The sequence below is a fragment of the Alligator sinensis genome, unplaced genomic scaffold (genome assembly GCF_000455745.1).
Source record: "Alligator sinensis unplaced genomic scaffold, ASM45574v1 scaffold140_1, whole genome shotgun sequence".
In the NCBI taxonomy this organism is placed as follows: Eukaryota; Metazoa; Chordata; order Crocodylia; family Alligatoridae; genus Alligator; species Alligator sinensis.
Window position 1 is genome coordinate 344,672 of NW_005841836.1, and position 21,510 is coordinate 366,181.

The 21,510-nt window shown below is 43.2% G+C and overlaps 1 protein-coding gene across 1 annotated transcript in view; it reads left to right on the forward strand.

Moving 5' to 3' along the window:
* SLC24A3 (solute carrier family 24 member 3) overlaps positions 1-21,510 on the forward strand; it is a 437,684-nt gene that overhangs the window by 74,177 nt on the left and 341,997 nt on the right. The gene's annotated exons all lie outside the window — the stretch shown is intronic.

The following is a 21,510-nucleotide window of genomic DNA, read 5'->3' on the forward strand; positions in this document are numbered from 1 at the left end:
ATAGATTGTACTATCAACCTAAGGGGGCAAGCTGGTACAGAACAGAATGGCTCCATTGCAATATCCTGCTTTACAGCAGCTGAGGATCTGGCCCTGGATTACACAGTATCCACAGCATCTGTATGTATAGGAGGACAAATCAAGGTCCCCCGTGTAAAGCCTGAGCAAACAGGCTTTGCATAGCAGATCTGCGTGGGTGTTCTGGGGTGCATGATCTTTCCCTGCTCCCCAAAGGGAAATAGAACATAAGAGCAGCTGCATCTGCAGGCTGTGATAGCAGATGATGCCTGTGCAATTCCCTAGTGTACAGGGTTTTGAGCAGTCAAATGAAAGTCATCAACCCTTTCTTGGCCTGCCTCAGCCCGAATCCTACACCAGATTGCTCAGTGGAGAACCATCACAGTCTACTGATCTCTGGCATCTTGGACGTGAAATTCTTGAGTGCAGCTGCTTCATAGCCTCTCAGCTCCCTTTTGCACCATGCAGTGGTTCCACCATTTTGCCACTCTGATTATCCCATTGATTAGGAAACAGGACATTTGTCCCCATACGTGCACATTATGACCTGTATTTCATGTGATACAGTGAACCGTTGCTTAACTGATCCCCATTTATACGAATACTCAGATGTACAAACTCCCAATCTGATTACTGGAAATACATAAAAGCAGATATTTGTGCATGTATAGGTTTTGTGTATTTGGTTTTACAATAATATCATTATAATGTTTCTGAACCATTGTGTATGGCTTTTAATATTTTGATTTCAGAAAAAAAAATTACCAAGGTCAGTGTTGGTATTTTGTAGTCTATTAAAATTGCTTAGTTTGCTCACAGAAGGTAGTAGTGGAAGAAACAATTCCAAGTTCTTTGGTTTGTGTCCCGTTTAAGTTTTTTGTTCCAGAAATATATTGGACTTGCAGAGTTTGAATGTGAAGCAATTTGTCCTGGCATATCCTGAACTCAGCCACCTTAACTGAAACTCATTGGCCACATATCTGTTCTTGTCTTTTACCATATTATAGTGGGATAATTGATATACATCACAGGTTATAAATTTCAAACTGGGGGGTGGGGGGTGTAGATCACATGAAGCTGAAAAATTTGGGATTTTAAATGCTCATAAGTCTTCTAGTTTTGATATCTTGATGGTTGGTCAAATATTTAGGCCACAATTGAGATTAAACAAAAAGCCCTTAAAATTAGAGATCAAGTAAAACATTTCTGAAACAGGAATGTGGGAAAAGAAATGTAATTAAATAACAGGTAAGCTAGTTTTGCAGAAGCTTGAAAAGCAAAGAAAAATTTCTTTGAGCAGAGGTGGACTCAATCATGGAAAATGTCAGCTCAGAACAAGCTTGTGTCATGGTTATAAGTAATTGAAAAAGGAGGTTCAGAACAGAAATTGGAATTCAGTCATAACAATAACAGGCTCTCCACACTCCTGCTAGTGGGTGTGTGTATGGATGCATGCTTTACAAAAGATGTCATACTTAAAATTTTAAGTGTCTTAAAAGCTGTTCCATTATTGTGCTGCAACAAGACATCTCTCTGGCTAGCGACAGACATTCAAAAAGCCTGAGCCTGAATTGATTCAGTCTTTGCAGGTTAGTTTAACCTGGCTAGGGTAAACCGGATTGTAACCGCTAAACCATAACTTCCCAGAAATTCAGGCTCAAGCTAGAAGCCGGGGGGAGGGGGGGTAGGTGCTAGAGCAGCCCTCCCATCCCTTCCACAGCGCTGAGCTGAGGGGGGCATGACCAGGCCCTGACAGGATGTTCTGATTAGGGAACCACCCCCAGCAGCCCAAGAGGCAGTTGATAACACAGTGTTTATCATCCCTAACTTCGTGTTTATCAGCCTATTAAGAACACAAAGAAAACAAAAGCTTCTCTCCGTTAGTTCAAGCTCCTCTTAAACAACTTTTTCCAAGGAGGGACGTTACCACCTACCTGTTGATTAGCTCCAAAAAGCCCTACCCTGCTTAGCAGGCAGTGATGAGGGGGGAGCAGGGGGAAGCCAGTTGGATGCTTGCAGTCTCTGCTTGAGCTCCAGCCAGGGAGCAGAGAGCATGCTGGGATGCTGGGGCAGTCTGGTTTAACTTAAACCAGGAGAATTATAGCCTTTATCAGAAGGGGCAAGGCAATTTGTATCTGTTGTGTGAGGCTGTTTTTTGAGGGATAGACTCTCAGCTTCTGCAAAAACTCTCAATTACCTTGGTAATTGAGAGTTAGGTCAATTTACACCAATGGCTGATCTGTCCCTTTGTATCCAGTGTGCTTGTGCTGTTGTTGGAAACTATCAGCTTGCAAAGTTTCTTAGCAGGCAAGCTATGAGTTTAACTAGAAACAGCTTTTTAATGTATTCTGACATTTGAGTCTCTTAGATCTGATCCAGGACTGGTAGCCTTTTTGGTGTCCATGAACTAATGTTTAACCTATAGCAAATTACAGTGGGAAACTTATGGAAATAGGTGAGAGCCACATGTGCAGTAAATGAATTCATCATGACCGAAGCCCTCACAAAGAAGTCAGAATCCACTACTGTGTTAGCACAGTCCTGCAAATGCTTCACCATGTTCTTTAATTAATAAGATAGTATCTGCTCTGTGCACAAAGAATCCATTGCTTGGCACAGCATTTTGATAGACACTAAGACAAGAACTGATTGCATAGATGGTATGATCTGAAAAGCATGTTTATGCTGCAATATCAGTGACTCCAAGGGCAAAGCCTAGTGCCCCATGTGCCTAAAATGTGCACCTCAAAAAGGAAAATCATTATTATTGATGTCAACAAAGTGCTTTGTGAAGGAAAGCATTTATGTTGTGCATTATAAATCAAGAACAACTTAATAAACTCTGGCATAAGTTGCAAGGGCACGTTCTAGAACAATTCAGGAAGATTTTTTTAAATGACAGATGCTAAATGAATCCAGCCTGTTTGAGTCCCTGAAAAACTACTAAAGCATCTATTTTGTAGTATGCTTTCATCTGAGCTTTAAGATTAAGTTACAACAAGCTGTGAAGATTGGGGGGGACCTAACCCACCTTTTCTGTTAACATTTTCTTTTTCAGGGACTCAAGCAGGGCAGAGAATTGTACTTAGGCATCTAATAGGTGGAATATGATCTCGCCAATAATGTGCGTGCATGTAGGTAGAGCAGCATGGAACACGGCATGAGCTAACACCAGAGTGTTTACCCCTGGTCTTTCAGGCAGGTTTTCTATAAAGCACAGGCTTTCTCAGCTGTGCTGTAGTCAGACCCCAAGCTAGTTGGCTTAAACTTCCTCAGTGCTGTCAATGTGAGTTGCAGGCACAGGCATAGCCCTTGACATCTCTAAGCTACATGGTGGCCTCAGTTCAACAAAGCATCCTTGTTGAGGAAGACACTGGGACATGTGCTTAACTTTGGGCCTTTTCAGTGTAGAAGGTTCCCATGCCTTAACAAATTCAGTTGCTAAAGCCAAACCAATGCACACCTTGTCTGGATGCTTGGGAGTTTGTTTCAAAATGCCATATCTTGATTTAGCTTAGCTGACTCCTTACTAGCTTCAGCTAAAGGGAAGGAAGACTTTAAAAACTGATTTCAGGAAGGAATCCCATCAGTTTACAGAAAATCAGTTTTTTAAAACCAGTTAAGTTTAAGCAGCATTTCTCAACCCATGGGTCGCGACCCAAAAGTGGGTCACAAGAATATATGAAAAGGTCATGAACAAAAATGGATTCTCCTTTAATGGAAAAAAATGTGGGAAACCGTGGCTTTTCCCTTGCAGGCTAGCAGAGTTCCAGCTTGCAATAGGCAGCTTGGGGCCCCTCATGCCCCACACACATAACCCATGCCCCACACACATACCTCCTACTTCACAAATTGCGGGGTGGGGGCAGTGGGTCAGAAGTGTGGGGCAGTGGGTTGTGAGTGAGGGGCAGTGGGTCAGGACTGGCCATCAATGTTTACAAATGGGTCCTGGTACAAAAAAAGGTTGAGAAGCACTGACTTAAAGTACTACAAAATTGGGTATAGTCAAAGCAAATTAGTGTGAATGGGAGTTGAAGTAAGCAAATGCTGCTGCTTCTTCATCATGTCTCCAATCCAACCTTTCTATATGATCTGTTCCCAATATTCTGCCCAGGCCACTGCTTTCAGGTGTTGGTGTTTCCAGATCTTGTGGGGGTGTATTGGGGTGCTACAGGGCATCTCAGCAGATGATCCATTGTTTGCTTCTCCTGACAAGCACTTTGGCCAGTTATGTAGCGGCCCCATGATTTCATGAGAAAGTTGCTTAATTGCTTTCTTAACTCAGAACCGTTCCAAGAACTCATTTAAACATTAGTAAAATAGCATTCAGTATTTTTTACTACTTGTCAAATCAAACAAATATACCTTTGTTAATACCTGGCCCAAATCCCATTAATGTATTTTAGGAGATGTCACATGCAGGGAGAAGAGGATCTACTGCCAGACTTGTATGCTATATAAGTTTTGAGGTTTATTTTTCCTTCCTGAGATATTGTGATAGAACATCTTACCCTAGGGAATTGGGTAACTTGGAACATACCATCTTGGCTGGTTCTTAGGCTATGTCTCCAGTAGGAGGGCTTTTCCAGTATATATTGGTGTGCAGTACCTGCAAAGTGCTGCTAGTGGGTATGCAGTGATAGTGGCATAGTAGAACTACCAGAACCCTGAATGCAATGAGCTATATCAGTTGTGCCCTGTGCCAAGGAGGTGCCTAGGAGGTTCTGATGACACTGCTCTGCCCATTAGTGATCATCCTTCTCCATTCTCCTGACCAACCTGACTACGGTGATAGCAGCCCACAGTGCAAAACCCTGCACAGTTAGTCATCTACATTGTGTTAAGGAATTTTGAAAGATGCTTGGAAAAAGCATTCCTAACCTGAGATAAAAGGCTTGTCAGGGTTAAGCAGCCTTTTGTTTAAAACATAGTTGCTGCAGTGTGTCAGTTGGGTTACTTGCTTGCAAAATATCAGCAGTGATTAAAAAGGCAGTTTGAAAGATGAAGAGTGGACTTCACTCTAATGTAGGAGCTATGGGTATTAGCAAGCTAAATACCTTCATAACATTTCTCCTTTCTAAAAAAGATTAGCATATTGCTGCTAAACACTAGGCAATTTTTTTAGATCCAAAAGCCTGACCAAAACATTTCTCTTCTGTTGCCACTAAATCCAATGAAGTAAGGCATAAGAGACAATGGAAAAAGAGAGAAACTAAATATAATGAGCTTTGGTCCCTTCCTGAAAATTTGCTTCATGCAGGGGCGGATCTCGGATTTCCCAAAGGAGGATGCAGAAGCTGCAACCCGCACTGCAGGGATGACTACCTGTAGCTCCCAGCCTCCTCTGTATCCACTGATGCAGGCATACTTCCCTCAGGAGCCCCCAGGGATTTTTTTCCCCCCTCTCTTTCCTTTCCTTTCCCCACTCCCCCACACGCTGCTGTTGCTTTCCCTGCTGTTCCAGGGGATCTAGTGCTGTTACTAGCCAGCCCTGCTGGGCTGCGCTGAAACTGGCCTCATCTGCGGATGGGGACAGCAGCAACAGCAGGGCAAGAGAGTAGTTTCCCCATCCTGCCCCATCCCCTAGGAGCAGGCACAGGGAAGGGGAAGTAGAAAGAGGAAGCGATTAGCAATCCCACAGAGTCCTGCTGTTGTGATTCTGGACTGCAAATCTCAGATACCTTGGGGACAACAGGAAGAAGAAGGGACCACACAGTCTATGCTGGCTATGTGCCAGAGAGTTGTACTGTAGTGCCCCCCAGCTTCTGGCCTGAGCCACTTCTGGCATGTGGTTGCATTGCCTGAATGAAAGGTAATGTCTGTTCACTTCTGTTTCAGTTTAATCTCTGCAGCTTAGACTAACCTGCAAAGACTGAGTCAATTCAGCCTCAGGCTTTTTGATTGTCTGTACTTAGCCTGTGGACCTAAAGGGCTTCTCTGAATAGTGCTGAATGCCTGCATTGGAGCTCAAACTGAAGTTCTGTTGGCTTCAGTGGAGCTACATTAATTTACACCAGCTGATGATCAGACTTCTGTTTAAGGATGTATTACAACTCTTGTCTGGTTGGCTTTCTTTTGTAATTGATATGCTACATTTTGAAATTATACTAAAAAGGAGGCAGAGAGGAGAGAACATGGTGATCCACCAGAAGCTGTTAAGTTTTTGATAGTTTTTCATGGCAGTGACAGGCAATTAAATAGCAATAGTCCAGATCTTCAGCTGGTATAAACTGGTATAGCTTCACTGACTTTAGTGGGTTTGCACTTGTTGGATCTGACCCAACATCTTATTAACTCAGTATCAAGGGTTAATAAGATTCCATCCTGCTTGGGTTGTTATCTCTTATTTTTAATTTAAATAGCAGCTCTCTGCATGCACACACAGAGGCGCGCACACACACATGCAAGCACACAGATTTATACAAATAGCTGTGTTAATGTTAAAGCAGTTTCATTTAGTGCACAGCAGTGGGTAAAATAGAAGTATTTAATTAAAATGGAATTTTTCAGAGGTTGCACAGAGAATATTCTAGATTAGATTTCAGTTGCTGATATGTGTAAATTCCTTGTTGCTTTTGCTGTGTCCTGATTAGGTAAGGAAGAGATTAATTATTTAATTTGATTGTTCAGAAACATAAGCGGTGCATCCCGTGTCATTTCACTGGACTTAGTGGTGTAAACATGTGGTAATATTTCTAATGATGGGGACTGCTTTTCAGTTTGGGGATTCCCTGAAAGATTTCTATAGTGGGTTGTCTCTTAGCTTTTATTTTCTCTGGGGCAAACTTGTCCCCACAGGAAACAACATCAATAATAAAACAAACAAACATGCAAACAACAAAGGGTTATCATAGAACATGCAGTCCTCCTTTAGACCTGGAGAGGACAACCCTAGCTTTGTGATGCCTCCTCATCGGTATAGCCTTCCTTCCCCTCAGCTCCCCTCTTTCAGAGCTTTTAACTTCCTCTGGGGCCAGGCAATCAACCCTGTCAGCTGGCCCTGTGCTCCTGAGCAAGCAGGTTATTACTCATTAACCCCTGACAGCTGGGTTCCCAGCCCTGAGTCATGTACTCAGTTACAATTTCCAAGTAGGGTAATACTTGCTCAACATCAGGACCTTTTTATGCAAGGTGTGGTATGGTTTCCTGTTAGCTTTCTGTCCACTTCCTCTGTTGCCCATAACTTCATGACACCTTTGACCATTGCATTGTGTTTATCAGGGGTGACGCGTAGGGGACGCATGTGGGTGCATATGCACCCCTGCGCATGGCGGTGCAACCCCTGCAAAAAGGCACTGCCAGCATTGTGGTTGCCGCTTGCCACCACCATTGTGTGGGTGGTTGCTACTTGACACCCTGCTGCCAGCACCACCGCTGGCATCTGCAGGAGCTCCCTGCTCCCTGCTACTGCGCTCCTGCCGCCGCCAGTGCATCTGTGCCCCCCCAGCCACTGGGGACACACACCGTTCATGGTGTTTATGGTTTAGGTGTGATGCAAGTACACCTTCCTTTCATTTTGCCTTCCTGTAATCTCTTTGAGAGAGAGAGCTCCATGTGTATGCCAACAAATAGCAGATGGTCAAGGTCACAGATGGTAAAAAATATTAAGAGGTTGAGGATAGGTAGCACAGTATCTCTTATACTTAACTAATTTAGCTCTTCAAAATCTGCCAAGTACAAATTGGGATTATTTGCTCTTGGTAAAATCATTGCCACATCAAGTGGAAGTTTAAAAATATGTAATTAAAAATTATTCTATGAAAGCTGCGCTGACCTTCACAACCTGCTGAACATCTACACATCATGTGCATTAGCTGGGTGGCAGCTTCTGGTATTACAGTCACACAGCAAACATGGTCTGTTCTTCCAGAACCAAGAGGGTATTTCTAAATTAGTTTTTTTATCTTTTCAAATTGCAGACTGTGCCTTCAACACCCTTGTAACACTAGCATATAGTAAGGACAGATAGCCTACCAGTTGTGGGGTACCAGCCTGAGATTTGGAGAAATCCAGTTTTGTTCCTCGTCACATGTGTGACCTTGGGCAAGTCTTATGGTCTCTCTGTGCCATGGTTCTCTGTTGGCAAAATTGGGCTATTGACCTAGGGGTGTTGTGAGAATAGACTCATTAAAGCTTTGGGTACTCAGAGCTGTGGAGGAGTGTGTGGAATAGATGAAGTTCAGAAAAACATTTTCAGCACGTGTAAATCTATCTTTTTTCAACCAAGCATGCCATTGACTTTAATGGGGCTTATTCTTGTGCTGAATGATTCCGCTGAATGTAATCAGACCCATTTTGAAAGTATGTGCACCTCAGATCTTCCTGTTTGGAGAGTATAATGCTTGTATTGCACCATGAGGCACCCAAACCACCTTCAGCTAAATCCTCTGACCCAGAAACTTGGCTTTACTATGGCCAACTCACAACCATCCAAGGATCTGTCCTTCTGTAGCCAAACAGAAACTCTCCTTCCATTCCCGTGCATCATATTCTAGATTTTCTCAGGGAGTCAGTTGATCCCTGCCTTGCATAGCTTTTGTAAGTTGGACGTGCATTACTCAGCTGTTACTGCATGTGTTGGATTTATTGGGAGTTTAGGATATGTCTGTATTGTAGTCACTTCAGACTAGCTAGCTCCTGCTGTGGTAAAATGTGTCTTTTACAACCACCTGTTCTGGGAAGTAAACATCATCACTGAGGAATCTGGAAAGGCCCATCTAGCCTGTCACAATACAGCAGAGGCCAATTGGTACCCAGCATAGAATTGACCAATGTCTTTGATGAAAAGATGGCTTTTTGGCCAAAATTAAGTTTCAGGGAAAACTTCTGTTTTGGCCTAACTTCTCTCACATTTTGGTTGAAAAACTAGAAACCCAAACTCAGAGCTCTCATTGGCTGATTCTTTGAGGGTGTAGGGGAAACAGTACCCATGCTGCAGCTCCAGTTTGAACCTTGAAGGGTATGCCAGGGGTCCCAGTTGCCTCAAATTCCCTGAATTTGTTGCTTCAGTCTCATGCATTCGCATTTTCATTTGCTCATGAAAGCACAGGAGAAAAGCATTAAATCATATGGATCTCAGTTACTGCATATATTCTATGAAATCTCCACCTCATGGATCTCATCTCTTGGAATATCACAAGACCAATATGCAAAATATTTTTTCTTTAAATGCCCCTCTTAAATACAGCTCTGGCCACTGAGTGTTCATGTAACACTAGCAGAAAAAAAATATCTTCTCTAAAAAAAGAGATCTGTGTATGCCATTGAATGAGAGCCTGCGTTAAGCATCCTTCCAAGGGTAATAGATGCTCAAATATATCGTCGTCTTCAGGGATCAAACCGTGTAAAAAAAGCTGAGATGACAAAGAAAAATTGCCCCTTCCCCAAGGGCAGCTTGCCTAAGCTAGTAATTATTTCTAATGGGAATTGTTCTAAATACCCAAATAGGCTACACAGGGAGAGGGATCTCTGCTTTCTTTGAGTTTCCAAGTTTCTTCCACCCTGTGCCCTTTCACCCAGATTGAACTTGTCACAGCACTGATGGCCAAAGTTGAATATGCCAAGAGGTAGCATAGCCTCCTGTCCCTGCCAGCAACAAGAACCAAAAGAGGCTCCCTTCTGGAGTCGAACTAGACACAGGACTAGCCTGGAGCATTAGTTTATTCTAGAAAGGGCTAGTGACAAATTCTTGTTTGAGGTATAAAATGCATTAGAATGATTTATTTTATTGATATGTATTTTGAAAATAAAGCCAGAAGTACCCTAGCATCATGCCCAGATTTGCAACTTAAAATAGTGTGGAGCCCGGGAGACCTGTCAACTCAATAAGCATAGTTAAATCTATCCTCTGCACATAATGACTGACAGGCTGAGGCTAGTGGAGTAAATGGCTGTTTCTAATTAGCACTTGTTAAGGGACTCAGAGAAGAAACTGATGGCAGTTAACTCTTTTGCTAATCGCTCTGTGACTTCCAGATGACCTGCTGCATTGTGAGGCTTCTGCAGCTTGACAAGCTCTCTGGGTTGCCACTGACTGACATTACCTGCTCCTGCATCTGGATAATTACCCACTACACTGTGGCAGCATCCACTGAGGAGTTATTCATAGCCATTAGTAAAAAATGCCATCTTCCAAACTCTTAAATGAGGGGGAAAGAAGAAGAAAGAAAGAGGTGATAATGGTTTTGTGTTCAAACAAAGATAATTACCACTATAGAATTCCACTAGAAAACAAAGCTGCAGATAATAATTAATTGCCAAACTACAAGGCAGATTAGCAGGGTCACGGTTCATAAATGTTGCTTTGGTTCAGGTTATGGATGGGTTGCTGCACACTTGCCTCGCTGCAAGAGGGATCTCAGAGCAGGCAACAGGAGCATCTAATTGCTTGACAACTTGTGAACCTTCTGCTCAGAAGGAAACCCCTATATGGCCTATGGAATTGGGGGAGAGATTGTTGCTCTGCTATCTCCGTGATCTGCTTTGGGACGTGATACTTCAACAGGCTTGCTCCTAGAAGTGATACTGGAATGTCTGAGTCACTATTTTGATGTTTTATGGCCATTTCTAGAAAAAATTGAGGAAGGAGATGTTGCAGAACAATGCAGTGAAGTGCAGATGAAATCCTATTATCCCATCAAATTCATGAAAAGTCATAATGTGACCATCCAGGGCTTCATGCCAATGAAAATATAGGGGACCTTTCCCTTCACCTGAAAGGGCATTATATCATACCTTTGCTCTAAAGGGATGTTCCATACAAGGAGATCCCGAATGAAGCGGGTATCCTGTAACCATAGGAACAGGTTTGGGTGTTCAGTGGTAATTCGTGGACCCAGCAAAGGCAGAAAGACAGACAACCAGAGTGTATTGGACGAATGGATAATGGGAGCGCAGTCAGCAATAACAGGCAATGAAAATTTTTGTCACAATTCAGGCTAATCAGAAGGGGTATGGGCCAAAAGTCTTGGCTGACCTGACCACAACGGTTCTGCTATCTCTGTACACATCGACCAGCTCTGAATTGATGGCAATGTCCTGAACACAAGACTGGGAGGGGTCTCCCAGCTCACTAGACATAATTTCCTGCCTTCAAAGACAAATATGCTGTATGCTCCCCTTCATGAGCTCATTGAAACCTGTCTTAAAGCTAGTTAGGTATTTTGCCCAAGCTAGTTGTATTTAATTTTAAAAACACATTTGCAAGATGCTAAACTGAGATCAAGGTCATATTTGATTGTTTTTTTTAATTGGTGGGGTGACTTTTTATTAGAAAACAATTATACTAAGTTTATATTACATTGGTTTGGAGTGATCTGCAATGTGCCAATATAACAAATCTATGTCTGCTTGTATACCAACATAACTGGGACCAAAACATCATAACTTTAACCTGCTTCGTCCAGGTTTAAAGTTACAGATACGCAAAACAGTTGCATTGTTTTTCCTGAGACTTATTCCATGGCATTAAGTCCTTATTTCTCTTTAAAAATGGCATCTTGTTAAGTTTGTTCATAGCCTTATTTCTCCCATCTGGGCTTCTACAAAAAGGATTGCTGTGTTCTATTCTGTCATTCCCAATACAAATTGGCATTGCCCAACAAGTGGAAATCAGCAAGTTCAGATTCATGCCAGTGGCGCAAGGTACCATGGGTGCCTAAAATGGCTTTGAAATGCCTTGGCAGCCACTATAAAAGCCTGGAGGTCTGTGAGGAATACAGAGCAATGAATGGGCAAAGGCACTGGAGGTGTAAATAAATGTCAGTGAATGTAAATCTTAAACAGAAATTGTTAAGCACATGCTGAGCATGGGACACTGGTAAGTAATGACAAGCTTGCCTTTTTTTCCCTGCCTGCAGTTACCAGAATGACAGATTTAATCAGGATGCATTGGTAGGCAAATATTTGGACTGGGCTATGGAAAATTCCACTGCCCCCACTATTTAATGTGGTGGCAATGGGGGATGGGAAAACAAGCAGCTCATGCAGTGTGCATGCTTGAATTATTTTTATGGTCCTCCGACTCTTGTCTTTTTTCTTTTTACCTTTCTTTTTTTTAAGTGAGACTGCCACAAAAGTTGTGGGGTACTAAGAATCACTGGCTTGTAGCCTCCTCTCCCCTCCTCCACTGCATAGTAAAGGGGATGTCTTTTGGACTGAATGGATGTCTCATAGTTCTCCCAGGGAAGATTCTTGCTCGAAGGGACACTTACCTTTTCCTTCATCATAGAACTAATGGAGAGGTTATCATGTGGGCGGGGACAAACTGAATTTGTGCATGGATGCTCATTAATAATTAGTGTTATGTTCAATTAAATAGCTCCTAAAAAGGTGCAAGGTTATTTGTGAGGCACAGAGCTGAGTTGCAATTTACAGTAAGGCCCCTCTACACCACTAGCAGCATAGAGATGCCTTAAGGCATATTTCAAGTATAATTTATACCCATCTTTCAGCCTCTTTTTGCTGTGTAAGGAGGCCTCCATGAGGGTCAGGATCAAGTCCTGAGTTCCTTCCCTAAATTGAGTAGTCTAGGTTCCTGAAATACACCCACTGTGGTAGGGCATCAGTGTCCCTAGAATAGGGGTGTGCAATTATTTTGATTGGAGGGCCACTTAACGAGTTTTGGTGAGCTGTCAGGGCTGCAAGGGTAGCCCCAGCCCTTGACAGGTGCCCTGCCCCCTATTGCCATCTTGGGACTAGAAGTTCCGCCCCCACCCCCTGACCTTTGCCACCAGAAGTCCCTCCTCTTACCCCTGGAAGTATTCCTTTTGGGAAGGGGGCTTGCGATCTTGGAACTGGAAAACCCCCAAATTGTATAGTAAAAATCAAACATCTACAATAACATATTTTAATTTTATTTCAAAAAATATTTTGTCCTGATTTGTGCATGTTTGCATTGTGTATATAGAAATGATTGCATAATAGCTTAAAATGAAGTCTTATCCTTGTATATTGTAGGCGGGGTGTGGAGGTCTGTTGGCTATAGGTGGGTGGGTATGGGGTTTGTGAAGGGTGGTGAGTGGGTATGTATGTATGTGGGGTGTGTGGGAGGGTGTGGGGGGTGTGAATGCAGGGGGTGGGGATGTGGCTGAAGATGGGGGTGTGCAGGGCTGTGTTTGTGGGGATGTGTGTGTGTGTATGGGGTTTGTGTGGGGCTGTGGGTGTATGGAAGCAGAGGGGGTGTGTGGGCCCCCCCTACAAACATGCCCCCCATTGCACACAGGCTCTGCTGCCACTGGCAGCAGCAGGCAGAGCCCCCCAGAGGTGCATGGTCCTGGCAAGCCCCAGGACTTCAAGTGACAGGCCACCAGCTCCACTGTGCTGGGCTCACATAACCGGGCCCCACACCGCTGAGGGAGCCTCATGCAATGAAGCCAGCAGTACAGATCATAGGCCAGAGTAGCAGAGAGGGATGGAGCTGGCCCAGCTCCATAGCATGGAGCTCCCCACCGTTCCCCATGACTTGTGCGTAACAGTGAGTGGGGTCAGGCCACCAGGTTCATCACACTGGGCTCCCCACAGTAGCACACATGGCTCGGGCAGAGAACCACATGATGGAGCCAGGCAGACCCCGTGCCTCTACTGGCCCAGGCTCCATGCTTCTGCCACCCCTCCCTGGGTCCCCACTGGTCCCGGCCCCCACACATTGGTGTGGGTCCTCTGCTCCCACACAGCTGCTGCTTCGCTCCCTCCCCCCCACCCCGCACCTGCATCCACCGCTGCCGCTGTTGCCATCGCCACCACTCCCACCTCCTGCTGCCACTGCCACCACTTTCTCCTGCCGCACTCGCCTCATTACATCTTGTGAAAGTCTGGTCCTTATTTATGTACCTAAATGAGAGTGGAGCTCCTTAGAAACGTCTGGCACCCTCTCCTGATCTGGACCCTGAAGTGCTTGGCAGTAGCAGAGCTGTTTCCACTGAAGACACCACACACTTCTGACACTCATGTGAGCAGGAGCAAAGTTAAGCCAACGTGGAGTGGGGGGAGAGATGCTTTATGGCTTTTGTGTTGTAAAGAAATATCTTTTGGTGACTGAAATAAAACCCACATGGATTTAAACTCTCATTTATGCCATGGCTCCTGTACATCTCTGGCAGTATGAAGGGCTCATAGAGTTGCTACATATGAAATGTATGGCCATGTTATTTCTATTGATGATAATTATCAATGACTTCTTATTTTGTATGCACTGTGGTAGCCTGCAGGAGTCCCAGTGGTGGTCCAGAACCTCATTATGTAGGTGTGGTACGAACACAGAACAAAAAGACACATACCCAGGAGAGGCTTTCTACAACCACAAAAGTGTGTAAGGGTCTTAATGTAAATGAGAATCAGACATGCAGGGGTTTCCTTATGACTGTAACCGGATGCCAGTATAAGTCAGCTCAGTAAAGGCCAGAAACTCTGCATTCTTTGCCACCTGGTAACCTGTGCCTCTATTTGGTAGTTGGCCATTCTCATTAATGACTGGTATTTCAACACAGAAAACATATTGGGGTGATTTTTGCTTTTGTCTGCAGTTTTTGCTGCATTTTTGAAATTCTGAAAGAGAAATGTTCTTAGTTGTTAGAGCATTTTATCACATCACCAAACAGATGGAGTATTACAAGGCAAAAAATTCACATAGCAGTGGAAAGCTTGAAAGACCTTTTCAAACTCTAAATGAGGTTTACAGTACACACACATGAAATGTCATGAAAATCAGATGTGTTACTTCAAAGAGTTGTTTACATGTTTAACATGAATGTAGAGTGTTTAGGGATGATTTTGATTAGTAAGGTAATTGAAGGATAAAAAGGTGACAGTGGTGGCTGGCTGTTCTCAACTCCCACTACTTTAGGAGTAACCAAACTGAATTCAGTGGAGATTAACCAAGCCAAAGAGAAGAAATTGCAATAGTTTCTGCGGGCCTTTAGTGTCCATGGGTGCATAGAGTGAGTGATTGTGCTAGATTCTCTATCTTCTTTTGCCAGCAGGCCTCACATATATTCTGGAGATATGAAATGACCCTCCATCCTTTATCAGTCGCAGCCTGCATATGAAAGGGTCAGCTCTGATAGTGGATTTTGTGATCTAGGTAATTATATATCTTGGGAATGGGATTAAGGTTTACCAACTCTTTCTACAAAACAACCACATAGTTGAACACATTAGTTTAGTTACTAATATCCTGGATCATACTTGTGATAATATGGATATCCTTTAATAATAATAATAAAAAAATAATCCCCCACACTGGATTCCATCCCTCTGGCATATGTATATGTTTTGTCCATTAGGTGACAGTGCCTTGAGGGAATTTAAAGCTGTTAGGACTCATCACATGGAACGATAGGTGAGTTTTTGTCACTCCAATTTTTTTTTTAAAATCATAGTATTGTGACTTTTAAAGGGATTCTCTCTTGCTCAACCACAAGTCATTGGACTTAGAGCAGGAGTTGCAGGATGAAATCTGTGATGTGTGTGTTTTGGCAGGAGATCAGGTTAGATGAGCCTAAAGCATAATCTGTGGATAATGGTCATATAATTTATTAATTCGGGAAAAATATAGTGCTACACTACAACAGTAGAAATAAGAACAAATTGAACAGAATGGTGAGGTTAAAGCAAAATCTGTTTCTCAATTACAGAGAGATGTGTGTCAGCTAATCAGACTTAATTTGCTGTATAATTTGCTGCTTCAACAAGATTATGGGAAGAAGCAATTTCCTCTATTTTAGCTGTAAATTTTTCATAAATGGGTGAACTATTAAAATGGTGTTTTCATATGTGAGTGATTAGACTTATGTAAAACCACAAACTAAGTAATGGTCCAGTGCTTGGTACTGTGAAGATAATAGCTTGTGCTCCCCATCCATCTTATTACTCAACATTGCATTATTATGTAAACTCTTTGAATTGCAGGAGAATGAGGCAATCTGGTATAAAATACTGTAGCATATATTGTAAATTGCTTATGTTTTCAAATCTTCCATATAGAAGCTGAGGAGAAGAATTTATACATTTTTAAGTCCCACTGAGATGTTCACAATCCTTATACAGTATTTAAATAGCCTTATGTTCTCAGACAGCATATACCCATAGGCTGGTCTCTCTCTTTTAAAAGGAGAAACTGTGTGAGGCCTTGAAACTGTTAGGATTTATATTATTTTATGACATGGTATTTAGTAAAGTGGGGAATTCTTGAAGTGTTGGGGTCTGTGAAAAGAAAGTAATTTAAGATCCATGGTAAAACAAAAGCTCTTCTGAAAATTAATTTACCTCCTGAAAATTGATTTATATGCCTGAATTCTAAGTTAAACCAGGTTTTGCATTTATTTGACTACTTCACACAAACTCGTTTGAAAATGCTATGGTTATTTCACCCCAAAATTTGTTAGAGGAATTACTAAGGTGGCAAAGCAAAGCATTCTGAAAATGTCAAAAATAAGGTTTCTTGTGCATATTTATTTTTACCATCTTGTACATAATGAAATTTTATAGCCACACTTTTTCCCAGAAAAATCCATATTGGGATGAATGGAAATACTTCATGAATGCCAGTGACTTGTTTTAGTTGTGAGGAAACATCCCTAAAGTAAATATTAAAAAAATCATCATATTTCAAATGAATGTTTTTGAAATAAAATATTTCAGTGTTCCATTTTAAATGGCATTTTGAAATTTTGTTCGGTTTGTTTTTAAAGAAACAAAACTTTTAATTCCACCCAAAATGTTTTCAGCTGGGCAGAAGTTTTCATTTGGGAAGTCCCAGCAATCCCAAGAAAGTAATTATTCACACAGCTCTAACTACGACAGCCTGCTTACACAATCATTTACTATATTGTCCTCAGGGCCCCCGTCCTGACTAGAAAAAACAGTCAAAAACAGACTGAAATGATGCTGTTTTGTATAGTTTCCACATGAATCCCCAAATAGGGTCCAGGTTTCCTTGAAAGAGCCTCTATATTGGAATGAGTTATAATTTTATAATAGAACCACAGCTCTAATTATTACATTATCTGGACTTATGCACTGACTTGTATCATTAAGGATCTAGTTCTGTGGCCTCTCCTCTTGTGAGAAGGCCCATCTAAGCCAATGGAATTATTTAGAGGAGCAGAGGCACCAGGATTTGGGCTTGGGTTTTCAGAGTGACTGACCTAAAGGGTGAACTGTTCAGCTGTCTTTAAAATTCAATGGAAGTTGACCCCTCCCTTCCTCGGTTTCTTTTAAAATCCCTTCTTTTATTGGTACACGGTGAAGTGGTGCAACTTGCTGGCCAATGTTCCCTCTAAGTGACAGCGGTCCGTGGGCGCGCCGCCTCAGTCTGTGAGCGTGCCACCTCGGTCTGGCATGGGACACTTACTGAAGGGGGCTGAGGGCTGGGACCAGGGGCCAGAGCTGGGGGACAGGGGCTGGGGCTGGGGCCGGAGCCTGGCATGGGCTTCGCCAGCTCCGGGGAAGTGCTCCGCTCCCCTGCATCAGGGCTGGGGAGTGGAGCACTCCCTCGGAGCTGGCGGAGCCTATGCCAGCCGCCCGCCCCAGCCTCCATCCCTGCTTTGCCTCACCTTGGGGAGGAGACGCTGCCCACCCTGAGTGAGGCTCCACCAGCTCTGGGACACTGAGGGACACGCCCCCCGAGGCCATGCCAGGGAGTGGAGCAGTGTCCCAGAGCCGCCGGAGCCTCAGTGGAGCAGGCAGCGGCTCCTCCCTGAGGTGAGGCAAGGCAAGGATGGAGGCTGGGGCGGGTGGCTGGCGCGGGCTCCGCCAGCTCCAGAGTGAGTGCTCCACTCCCCGGCCCTGATGCGGGGGAACGGAGCACTTCCCTGGAGCCAGCGAAGCCCATGCCAGGCTCTGGCTCCAGCCTCTCCTGATGCGTGACCTTTTCAAGGCCATGCGCGGCTGCACTTTTAGTTGTGCGCATGCGTGCACCTTGGAGGGAACCTTGTTGCATACAGACTTCAAGAAACACAGCAGCACATAGACACGCTGGTAATGGGCAACTATCAGTGAGAATCTCTGAGTGAAATCATGGCTCCATGGAAATCAGAGGCCAAGCTCTTCTTAACTTCACTGAGGTCAAGAGTTCATCCTTAAACTTGATCTGTAACCCCAACAGTACCATTAGGTGCTGCCTTTTTTTTACTTTGAGTTAAAAATTCCACTTGTCAAGTTATTGTGGGCTGCTAATGTTAATAGCAAAGTTATCTTTGGCCACAGAGGACCCTGTTATCCCAGTTATCTCTGGATGAAGCATTATTGAGGTACAGAGAGACCTTGGCATATGATAGCCATATGGAGCTGTCATTTGTGTGCAATGGGTTGTTGAAAAGGCAGGATAATTACCTATGGTTTGTCAGGAGCCATGCTGAAAAATAACCCTGGGTGATAATGACATCTTTGGACAGGGTCTTGTATGCAGGAGAAGCTAGTTCAGGTGCCACCTAATTTATAGTTATTTCAAAAGATTTGAAAGATCATTTCACTCATTGCCACAGGATTTACTACAGCTACAATATCATGCATGTGAGTGGATGTTTCACTGGAGTGCCAGATGCAGAGAGCTCCAACAAGATGTGGAAGGAAGGACTGCTCAGCGGTGAAGGTGCTGGCTAGGAACCTGGAAGACCCAGGTTCAATTCCCTGCCCCGCCACTGGGACGTGGGGTGGGGTGGGGAGGGGACAACATGATACAGGGTGCAATCAAAGGCATCAGAGTGTGGGGATGAGTATGAGGCCCTTGTCTGGCGGGGTGGGGCACAGCATAGTGTAAAACATTTGCTGAAGTCAAGCAGGGTTGCTAACCCAAGAACATTATTTTTACTGTGTTTTTACCGACAACCAAACTTTTTTACTGTAGTTGAAAAATTTGCAGTCTTCTAACTGGGACGTAGCAGCTGGTTAGAGCCTGACAGAAAAGTTACATTTGTATTATGTAAAACATATATCAGTAAAATCATGGCAGTAAAAAAAGTTTGGCTGTCAGGAAAAAAGCTTGCAGATTATCAGTAAAAAAATGTTATTGGGTTGGCATCTCAGAGGGTTGGACCACTGTAGGCATGCCCCATTCACATATTCTCCCTCTGAAGCATCAACTACTTGCCACTGTCAGAAATGGGATACTGGGATAGATGGACCATTGGTCTGACATTATGGCACTGCTTATGTTCTTAGGCAAAACTCTCTGATCAAGGACCAGATTCTGTTAACATTACTTATATATGGACCAATACCTCCAGAGTCAGGTAAAAGAATAGCAGAAATCTGGCCCTGAGCAAGGGCTTCAAAACACAGCTTTTAGTGGCATCTTTTGGTAGAAATGTCTATTTAAACAATCCAATCACTTCCCTTTATAAGTGGTCAACCTTGGAAGTTTTCCTTAGAAAGAGTTCTGCCTACATTTTGTTGCCAGTTTACAAATGACCTGTAGGTGGTTGCACTGCCTGACAAATACTAAAGATTAATTTGATGACTGAGGGTGCAATTCTGCTTTGAAAAATAAGAATAAGCAATCAAACTGCTGGTTTGAGGTTCCATCCAAGCATTCTGCTGAAAGAGCATTCTGTCGGCAAATGCTTTAACTAAATGCTTTCTTCATATTTCTCTGCTTAGCATCACACTGAGGAAGGCATTTTGCCAAAACCTTCATCTGCAGAGCATTGTTTGTTGGGCTTTAGATTTATACCTAAGCAATTTGAAAGGCATTGCATTTTCCTTGACCCCTCCAAGTACAGCTTGTCACCAGAGGAGCAGACCTAAGTGCTTTGGGGTTTGAGTCATAAGGCCCAGATTTTCCAAAAACAACAAAGAAATCACGAGTGGCATAGTTTTTGGATATTCTTCTTGGAGCCCCTTAAAGGAGCCTGACTTTCAGTAGGGCTAGGGGAGGGGCCTGCAAAACTATCTCCCCCAGAGAATGCCTTCAGGTGGGCACCTAGAATCATGAGTCACTTTTGAGAATCTTGACCGGGGTCTTCTTCCATGGATTAAATTGTGCTTTGTTTTGAGGGCCTCAGTATACATTATCCAGCATTATATGGTATCTTGTGCCCAGACTCTCTTCCACCTATTAGAGAACTGAGTGGATTCAGGTTTGATTCTATTCCATCCTGATCATGTCCTGAAAATCCATTAATTCCTTGTTAGCACACCATCACCTGACCCTTGAGAATGAGTAAAACAAAAACAGTGAGGTAGGGGAGGACCTACCCACCTTTGGATTAACCAGGACCCAAGCAGGATGGGAAAGAATCACATTTAGGCATTTAAGTGGACTGAAGCACCTAAAAGGTTGAATAGAATCTGGTCCCAAGAATATTAGTAGACAGCCGTTGATCCTATGGATCATGGTGCACATGTAAGCGGTCTAGCCAGGTGCCTCATGTATCTGTTTGTACAGAGTCCTGCAACCATCACACCAAGACCTTTGAGATGTACACCTAGCAAGAATATGGTGGAGTGGAGGCTGTCCTAGACCTACCATCCCTACTTTAGACCATTGAGACAGAATCCAAAGGCCAGACCGAGTCCAGATGTTCCATGTCTTAATGGTTGTAGCTTCTTCCAGAGAGCAACAGATAAGAACTGGTGCTGGCTGCTTATTTTTTTTCTTTCATTTTCTTTTATTAAAGCTAGAAAATGACTACCTGGTACATATTATTTCAGAACCTGTGTAAGCATCCACCACCTTTTCCCCTTCCCAACTTTTATCCTATATGATGACAAAATTCTGTGTCTCTGAACAATCTTTTAGGGACTATGGCATGCAAGCACCTCATTATATTGCTAGAGAGCAACTCTGGAATCTGAGATTTGTTGCCTTAAAGTAGCATTTAGCACAAGTCTGTGGCTGAGGCATGGCAGTTTGGTTACTGAACAGGTAGTGACAATCTCAAGCAAGAACTAGGTAGAGCCTTTATACTGGTTTGCAGGCCTCAATTACTTTGCTTACAACTAACAACAGTGGGAGAGCATCAAATCCTGCAGCAATTAAATGTCAGCAAAGCAGGATTTTTTTTTTTCTTTGCCAAATACTTTGCCAGCTGCTGCTTACTAAAATCCTGCATCCTGGTGGATTATTTTTTTAAAACTGTTTGAGGGTTCCCTGTACCTGACGCAAGCCTATACTAATTCATTTGCCAGTGAAGGCAAAATGTGCATACACTAGAGTATGTCATGCCCCTTTAGAAGAAGAATGTTAGGAGGTCCCAGTAAGAAATCTTTTTGTAGTTCGTCCTGACACCCATAGTGAAAGAAGTTAAATTTGCCAGCATTAATCATAGCAGGCAATGGGTAACAAACCATATAATTAATGCTAAGAGATAACACATAACAGTTTGGTTACAAAACTGTATCCACAGAATCCCCTTTTCTTATGCATTCATGATTCTGAACCACATTTACCACTAGGCTTGTTGAGCTGGAGCTTAAACAAAACCCTGGCAGGTAGGTTTTTAGTTTGCGATTACCTGGAAAAATACCTTTTTATATTTTCCCCTGTCTCCTCCC